This window comes from Zea mays, chromosome 2 (assembly GCF_902167145.1).
Source record: "Zea mays cultivar B73 chromosome 2, Zm-B73-REFERENCE-NAM-5.0, whole genome shotgun sequence".
NCBI lineage: Eukaryota > Viridiplantae > Streptophyta > Magnoliopsida > Poales > Poaceae > Zea > Zea mays.
The window spans coordinates 129,658,969-129,668,342 of NC_050097.1; positions in this window are offsets into that span (position 1 = coordinate 129,658,969).

The window sequence follows — 9,374 nt, forward strand, 5'->3', positions numbered from 1 at the left end:
TAGGACGATCAGGATAGACCTAGGACGTGAAGCCTTAGGATGATAGAGGGGTAGTTAGGTGGCTAAGTGATTAAGCCCTACAGGCTACTATAAGGGATGGGAGTTCTTCCCTATTCCCTTTACGTTGATGTGAGATCGTTCAGGACGAGCATGCATGCATTCTTAATTAAACTAATGGATAATTGTGTAAGAACTTAATACAAACTAATGATCAACTAAGTACCCCAGTACCAATGTTGTAGTTAAAGAGAGGCTGAGTTGTGTTTCCTTTTCTTTTTATAATTCTTTTCTTTTACTTACGCTTAACCGTACACAGATGACTTCCCAAGGATCCTCGGACGAAGGGAATGCACTGTCCCACACTGACGGGCTTGCACGAGAGGGCTTTCCCCATATTTTGTGGGAGGTACTTCAGGGGGCCGGATACACGACACCTCCTCAGTACGCGGTGCAGCAGTTCGAGAAGCACCGAGTGCCCCGCTGTAGGGTGAGGATGACCCTGGAGCCTCATCCCCTACAGCCAGGCTAGCGTTCGCTGGACTCCGAGTCTTTTGGATACCGGGCTGAGGATACGATCGAGGCGATTGCTCTGCACGGATTGACCACTTTCTGTGGATTCCACCCCTTGGAGCTATCCACCCACCCCATTGGCTTGTTCCCCGCTGAGAAGGAGGACGACCCAATGTGGAAGGACCGAGTGGATCATGCTAAGGACATCTGGGCTATCTACCCAGGTCAGACGGCTCACTTGACAGTGCGGTGCATGAATGCCCTGTACCGTCTGCAAGTGATGCGTGGTGAGGCAATGTCCCATCTGATGGCACTGTTGGAGGCAACTAAGATCACCCTGGATAACAGAGAGGAGCTTGTGGTTGACTTGTCCACTGAGATGGTGGAAAAGGACTTACAGGTGGAGCAGCTGTCAAATGAGATCCAAGAGCTGGAGGAATTAGTGGGGACCAGGGAGAACACCATTGAGGTTCTCGAGGATCAGCTTATCAACACCCAGCAGCAGCTTGCCGAGGCTAATGAGCACCTGGATATGCATCACCAGGAGATCCAGGACATGGAGGCCAACGAGGATGTCGACGTCGAGGGAGGAGAGGAGCCTGCCTCCAGCTTGGACACTGCTGGCTCAGGGAGACCACCTTCCCCCGAGTCGAGTGTTGCCTCGTTCGCTCACTAGGTCTCAGGGGTAGAGTAGAAGTCGGTGATGGTGGGACTCCTCAAAGCTAGCTTAGCTTTTGCACCCTTGGGGTACTAGGCTAGATAGAGTTGAGTCTTTTGGGCTATTGATGTAATCGTGATAAACTCTTTTGGAAGCATGGTTGATGGATGATGTTAGCCTTAATTTGAGAAGAAAAGTTTATGCCTTGTGAAATCCTTTATGTTTATGCAAGAATCTATCAATTTCGCCCTTTGACTCTTTCATCGCGATTGAACCTTGAACCTTAAAGATGTGTTATTGAGAATATATGTGATTTTTCAGATGGCCGGGAGAGCGCGTCGTGGTCAAAATGAGCGCGTTCCTCCACCGCCGCCACCGCCTCCCACTCTGCAGGAGCTAATGGCTCAGTAGAATGAGATCTTGAGGCAGCTAGCTCAGCGCCAGCCACCACCTCAGCACTATGGTGGTGGAGATCATCAATGTCACCCCGCGGCAGCCACCTACCAGGAGTTCCTTAGTACCCAGCCACCATTGTTCACCAGGGCAGAGGACCCACTAGATGCGGATGTATGGTTGAGAGTAGTGGAATCCAAATTCCCGCTACTCCATGGAGTTTGCTCAGAGGTCACTAAGGTCAGGTTCGCCACCTAGCAGCTTCGCGGACCCGCAAGGACTTGGTGGGACCATTTTCTTGCTATGCAGCCAGATGACCGAGAGGTGGAGTGGAGAGAGTTCAAGGCAGCTTTCAGGGGGCACCATATATCAGCCGGTATTATGGACCGAATGCTCAACGAGTTTCTGGCACTCACTCAGGGAAATAGGACAGTGTTGCAGTATGCTCAGGCCTTCAATGACCTGTGCCAGTATGCTGGGTATCATGCAGACACGGACGAGAAGAAGAGAGACAGGTTCAGGAGGGGGCTCAGCACTAAGCTCCGTGACCGTCTCAACACCGTCAGGGCCAATAGCTATAATGAGTTAGTCAACATGGCCATTTCTCAGGAGGACTGTATCACCGCTCGTCAGGCAGAGAAGAAGAGGAAGACCCCTGTGGCAGGACCCTCAGCTCAGCCACAGCGCTTTAGGATTGTGTCTGACACTCAGAGCAGGGGACCTCAGCAGCAGCAAGGGCGATGGGTAATCCGACCACAGCAGCAGCAGCAGCAGGCACCCAACCGCACCCAGTTTCCAGCTCAGAGGAACAATCAACAGCAGCAGCAATATCACCAGGTAAATGACAACAGGTGTTTCACATGTGGCAACACCGGGCATTATGCCAAGAATTGCCCCAGAAACCAGCAGAGGCAGGGGTAGAATGTTAATCAGAATCAAGGCAAGAGACAGAAGGTGCAAGTGAGGCAAGGCAGGCTGAACTTCACCACAATGGCTGATATTCCAGAGGGAGCACCCGTCATGACTGGTATCTTTACAGTTTTGAATTATCCCGCTATTATTCTATTTGATTCTGGTGCATCACATAGTTTTATCAGTGCCAAATTTAGTGCCAAGTGTCAATTGCCTTTTCACCACACCAATGGGGGTATTACAATTTCGACACCAGGAGGTAGGGTTGCCACCTATCAAGTCAATAGACATGTGCCCATAAGGTTTGGTAGTCTAATAATTAAAACCACCCTCCTCATATTGGGTTTGGATAGTGTGGATATCATATTGGGAACGGACTGGTTAACCAGGCATCAGGCAGTTATTGATATTGCAGCTAGGGCCATTGAGGTGCACTCACCGACTTGTGGTGAAACCACACTATATTTGCCCGACCAAGGTTGTACCCGTTCTTGTGCCTTCGTTATGATAGAATCCCCAGTGGAAAAGATCCCAGTGGTATGTGACTACCCAGATGTTTTTTCGGATGAATTGCCAGGAATGCCACCTGACCGAGACATCGAGTTCGCAATCGAATTGCAACCCGGGACTGCTCCTATCTCCAAGAGACCCTATAGGATGTCTCCCGTGGAATTAGCAGAACTGAAAAAGCAACTGCAGGAGTTGTTGGACAAGGGGTTCATTCGCCCAAGTACTTCACCTTGGGGATGTCCTGCTTTATTTGTGAAGAAAAAGGATGAGAGTTTGAGAATGTGTGTTGATTACCGCCCTCTCAATGCGGTGACTATCAAGAACAAATACCCACTGCCCCGCATTGATGTTTTGTTCGATCAGTTGGTGGGAGCCAAAGTGTTCTCCAAGATATATCTTCGTTCGGGTTACCATCAGATCAAGATCCGTGCCAGCGATATTCCCAAGACGGCTTTCTCAACCAAATATGGGCTTTATGAGTTTTTGGTGATGTCTTTTGGGCTAACAAATGCCCCGGCTTATTTTATGTACCTAATGAACTTAGTATTCATGCCAGAGTTGGACAAGTTCGTGGTCGTTTTCATTGATGATATTCTGGTCTATTCCAAGAATGAAGACGAACATACTGAGCATCTGCACACCGTGCTTCAGCAACTACGCGATCATCGTCTTTATGCTAAGTTGTCTAAATGTGAATTCTGGCTGAAGGAAATTAAATTCTTGGGTCACACAATTTCTCAGGATGGGATATCTGTTGATCCTGAGAAGGTACAAGAGGTGATGGATTGGAAACCCCCGACTACAGTGAGGCAGATTCGGAGTTTTCTGGGATTGGCAGGGTATTATCGACGATTTATTCCGGATTTCTCTAGAATTGCCAAACCAATGACTGAACTGTTGAAGAAGGGAGTCAAATATAATTGGAGCCAAAAGTGCGAAGATGCCTTTCATACACTAAGGCAGCATTTGACAACAGCCCCAGTGCTAGCTCAACCTGATAACACCAAGCCCTTTGAAGTTTATTGTGATGCTTCTGGTACTGGATTGGGATGTGTCTTAATGCAAGATAACAGAGTAATTGCTTATGCCTCCCGAGCACTCAGACCCCATGAGCAGAACTACCCTACACATGATCTGGAGTTAGCAGTTGTGGTTCATGCTCTCAAGATATGGAGACATTACTTGATGGGAGCTCACTGTAACATTTACACTGATCATAAGAGTCTCAAATACATTTTCACTTAGGCAGATCTTAACATGAGGCAGAGGAGATGGTTAGAGCTAATCAAGGACTATGATTTGGAGGTACATTACCACCCTGGTAAAGCCAATGTTGTGGCAGATGCCTTGAGCAGAAAGGCCCAATGCAATTGTATGAGCATGGATGCAAGAGTTACCACCCTGTGTGATGAGTTGTGCAAGCTGAACCTGGAAGTTGTTTCTTCAGGTGCTTTGAACTATATCTCGGTGGAGCCCACATTACAAGAGCAAATAGTCAGGGCACAAATTGAAGACAAGGGTGTTCAGGTTATCCAAGAAATGATCAAGCAGAAGGCAGAGAAATACAAGTGCTTCCGTCAGGACAGCAAGGGAATTCTATGGTTTGGAGATTGATTGGTTGTTCCCAAGGACCCTAAGCTCAGAAAGAAGATATTGGATGAAGCTCACCTTTCAAAATTCTCCATGCACCCCGGCAGCAACAAGATGTATCATGATCTCAGATCCTTATATTGGTGGACCAGGATGAAGAGGGAGATTGCCAAGTACATATCCGAGTGTGATACCTGCCAGAGAATCAAAGCCAGTCATTTGAAGGCAGCAGGCCCTTTGCAACCCCTTCCCATACCATCTTGGAAATGGGAGGACATTTGCATGGACTTTATCATGGGATTGCTCAATACCTCCAGGCACCATGATTCTATTTGGGTTATTGTAGACAGATTGACCAAGACCGCTCATTTCTTACCAGTGCATACCACTCACAAGACAGAGAAATATGCAGAAATTTATGTTGATCAAATAGTGCGGTTGCATGGTATTCCGGAGACCATTGTATCTGACAGAGGAGCACTGTTTGTGGCACGCTTTTGGGAGCAGCTACAAGAATCACTTGGGACCCAGGTAATACGAAGCTCAGCATACCATCCTCAAACAGATGGCCAGACAGAGAGAGTAAATCAGATCCTCGAAGACATGTTGCGAGCATGTGTACTACACTACGGAAAGGATTGGGACAAGTGTCTTTCTTTGGCAGAGTTTTCTTATAATAACAGCTACCAGTCTAGTTTGAAGATGACACCTTTTGAAGCCTTGTATGGGAGAAGGTGTAGGACCCCGCTGAATTGGTCTCAAGCAGGAGAGAGGGAAATATTTGGGCCAGATTTGGTGCTTGAAGCAGAGGAAAAGGTCAGAGTTATTACGAAGAACTTAGAAGCTGCTCAGGCCAGGCAAAAGAGCTATCATGATAGGAGGCGGAAGCCTCTACAATTCGAAGTGGGAGATCATGTTTACCTTAATGTGTCACCCACCAAGGGTGTCCAGAGATTTGGGATCAAGGGCAAGTTAGCTCCTCGCTACATTGGACCCTATAAGGTCAAAGCAAGTTGTGGACCAGTAGCCTATCAATTGGAATTGCCACCCCACATGTCAGCAGTTCACAACGTGTTTCATGTATCTCAGCTACGGAAATGTGTCCGCCTTCCCACTGAAGTGCTACCTGAGCCAGACCTTGAAATAGAACCGGACTTATCTTATCAAGAGTACCCTGTCAAGGTATTGGATCAGAAAGAGAGGTCAACGCGGGCAAGGTCGATCAGAATGTATAAGGTTCAGTGGAGTCACCATTCAGTAGAAGAAGCTACATGGGAGACTGAGGATTTTCTACGCTCTTGCTTCCCCGACTTTCTGCCCAAAGGAGTCGGTACGTAACCCAAAACCCCACCCCCACCTGCCCTTTGAATACAAATATAAGAAAAACTTAGATGATAAGGGTAGTAGAAGTTGTGGTTTTAACTTAAAAAGGACTTCCTTCTGAAGTCGCAAAGAGAATGACATTCGAAGAGCAGTTAACAAGAGAAACTTGGATAAAGGGAAGGGTAACACACCAGCACACCTTCATAGCACCCCCAATAATCTCGGGGCGAGATTCCTTTAAGGGGGGAGGGCTGTAACACCCCAGGTGTTACCAGGGTGCTGGCTCCCTAATGGCACATATACCTATTATCACATGTGGTTAAAACTTGGAGGAGAGGGAGCACTTAAGACCTTGGAAGCATGAGTGAGTTAAGAAATGCCAAGGACCAAAGCATTACCCAAGCTTTTAGGCAATAATCACCTTGGGCAAGGAAGGATTGAGCCTTGGGCCCCCCTCTCTTGAAGCCTTTAGTTGAGAGAAAGATTAGGCAAATGCACATTTCATAATTTAAACCCTTAACCAAAGTTTAAGAGTACCAAAATGTTTACAAAAGACAGTAAAGGAACTTTACAAAAAGACCCCTATAAGACCCCTAAATCAGCCCTCAAGTGGAGAACACTATGGAATCACCCCCATTCCTTCTAAGTCCAAAATCAACCCTAATCTAGAGATCAGGGGTGTTCACCTAGCTAATGGCACCAAAACCCTAGGGTCTAAATAACAAAAAGGAGCCAAATAATCTAAAGAACCCCCTAGAAGAGTTTGAACCCAAGCCAAGACCGTTTGACACGAGTTGGCACCTGTTTTGTCTCGGGTTGAACAGTGCAGACAGACAAGACTTGGTGCCACCATATCTTCTAAACCAAACCCGATATTCCCTTGGAACTCACATGAACTAGGTAGCCCTAGGCGCAGGGAAGAAATCTTACACAAGTCGTATGGCAAGATTCGCACGTTTGGCTGCTCAGGAGGCGCAAGAACAAGGGCAGAAAGCAACGGCCACGTGTTCGACGCGCTCTGGGCTCGCCAGAGCACGCCCGACGCGCGCCCCGCGTGCCCCGCATCGCGCCAAAGCCCAGTCGGCGCCATGGCCCGCGCCCGCGCCTATAAAGCAACCAAGGACTTCGACCGTACCTCTCCGCACGCGCTCGACCTCACCGGAGCCCAAAACCATCGGCGTTTGCCCGTGCACGGCGTGCCCGCGGCCGCCCGATCTCCCGCCACTGTAGACCGGCCCACAGAACCCTTCCCAACCCCGTCCGACCCTCGGAGAAGACTGTGCACACCTCGGTGAAGCTCCCCGAGCGAGGAATCGGAGTTTGCTTTGCCGGAGAGACCAGTCCACGGTCGCCGGACTTCGCCCGACCGCTGGTGAGCGTAGACCGGGTAATCCTCTGCTGCATTCTTCGATTCCTTGTGCACACAGCCTCTACGTCACCCCGTGAAGCTCACCGTGCCATTGGATTGAACTAGGTCACCGTGGTTTGGCCGGGACACCCGCCGCCGATGAGAGCACCCGCCTGCGCACGTGGACCAGACGATTCCGGCCATCCCCGCCGTCGAGCCGTACACCGTTGTGACCGCCAGGACCTCCCAGAGCCAACCCCGCCCCTCGCCGGACCCCTCTCGCCGCCGGTAAGCCGCGCCGTCCTTTTCTTTGTCGCGGGTACTGTTTAAACCTAGGGAGGGACCGAGGGGGAGAAGAAGGAAAGGCTAGGGGGTTTTGCGCATTGTCAGTGACCCAGAGGAATAGTAGCGTAGGGGTATAACTGAGAGAGTTAGTTTGGAAGGAACCTGAGGACTTCGGTGCAAAGTGGTTTTTCCAGGAAACCTTTTATTAAATCTGATTTAAATTCAAACAGAACTTGAATAATTCATATCTTCTGTTTTATTCACCCAAATTGGGTCAAACCAATTTTGCTAGACCTTAAATAATGTAAACTACTTAAGAAAAATATAAAACCCCTAAGTGTTACAGAAAACTTTAAGGTTCTGATTTAAATATTGATTTGGCCAAAAGCTAAATAATAGGAGGAAAAATAGTTGCACTTTTTAACTGAGGTTAAGAAAATTCAGAGAAGTACTTGACCACCTACTGACCTATTTAAAAATGATAAACCCCTCTGTACACCCCATTAAGGTAGAGTTGCCATTTATTTTACATTGTGCTTAAAGTTAAAGAAAATAGGAAAGGTAATTTAAATAAAGAACCAGGGAGCCCCCATATTTTTGCTAGTATACTTATTCAGTATAGTTCACTAGAAAAATTTATTATACTCTGGTTTAGTACAAAATAATTGGGATACCTTTTATTTTAAGAAAACAAGGAAAACTTAGAAAAACCCTAGAAAATAACCTCAAGGTGAAAACACCCCAAACCTTGGGATAATTAATGTTTTGTTATGAAGAACATAAGAAAAATATGAAATCTGTTGTTTGACATTTTTCAAATAACAAGGTAGTGGAAAGTGCCTTTTTGACATTAAACTTTAGAAAATCACAACTAAATAATCATCATTTAGCTTTCTGTGATTTTTGGCACAGAAGCTTGTTAGTCCTGTTAGATGCCAACAAAAATAACCCTTAGGACAGAACCCACCCCTAGTTAAGAGTTGTAGTGCAAAGTGACCCCTTTGCCCATCTTTTGTTATTTTTGTCCAAGGCATAGCCTTTTTATTCTGAACCTCAAATTCCTAGAACAGGCTATAGTGACCAATGACAACCCACTGTAATTTTTACAGAATTTTTGGAAAACGTTAAATCACTGTTGTAGTTCAAACCTACACTAGGGAAAACAAAATGAGTGATGGAAATTAGTGTCATCCTAAAACCCTTTGTAAATTGTCCACTGAAATATATAAGGGAAATACCAATCCACTATACCTATCCTTAACAAAACCTAAACCTGGAGTGATAAACATAAACCACTAAAAGCCACGTATGACCAAGAAACCCTAAGTTACTAACTAACTTAGTTTTCCTTCCTTAGCTTAATATGGTTAAATCCTGCATGATCATGACATACATATTCATTGCATTCGATAGATTGCAACCTCGCTGACGGAGAGTATGTCCTCGTGTCGGAGCAAGGTGTTGCTCAGGAGGTAGCCCCGGATCCAGCACCAGAGCCTGCACCAGAGGATCTGCCTACCACAGCTTTGGAAGGCAAGCCCCGGTTTATGCATAACCTGTTATTTATGCTATTTTACTATACTTAATGATTGTAGGATTGAATGTGCACTTAGGTGTAGGAGTTGTTTGAAACCCTAGTTGCATGATCTCAGGAATCCTATTGAGCTGAATACTAGTATGCTAGGCCGAGTAGCTGCTTATTTAATTAGGATCTCGGTAGAAGTTGAGTGATTTTCTAGCACTCGCGCGAGGTCAGGAATTGGTTGTACCCACTTTCATATCATAATGATGTTGGTCTGTAGACAACAATCCATGGGGATTGGTTGACTACGAGATGGAAAAATT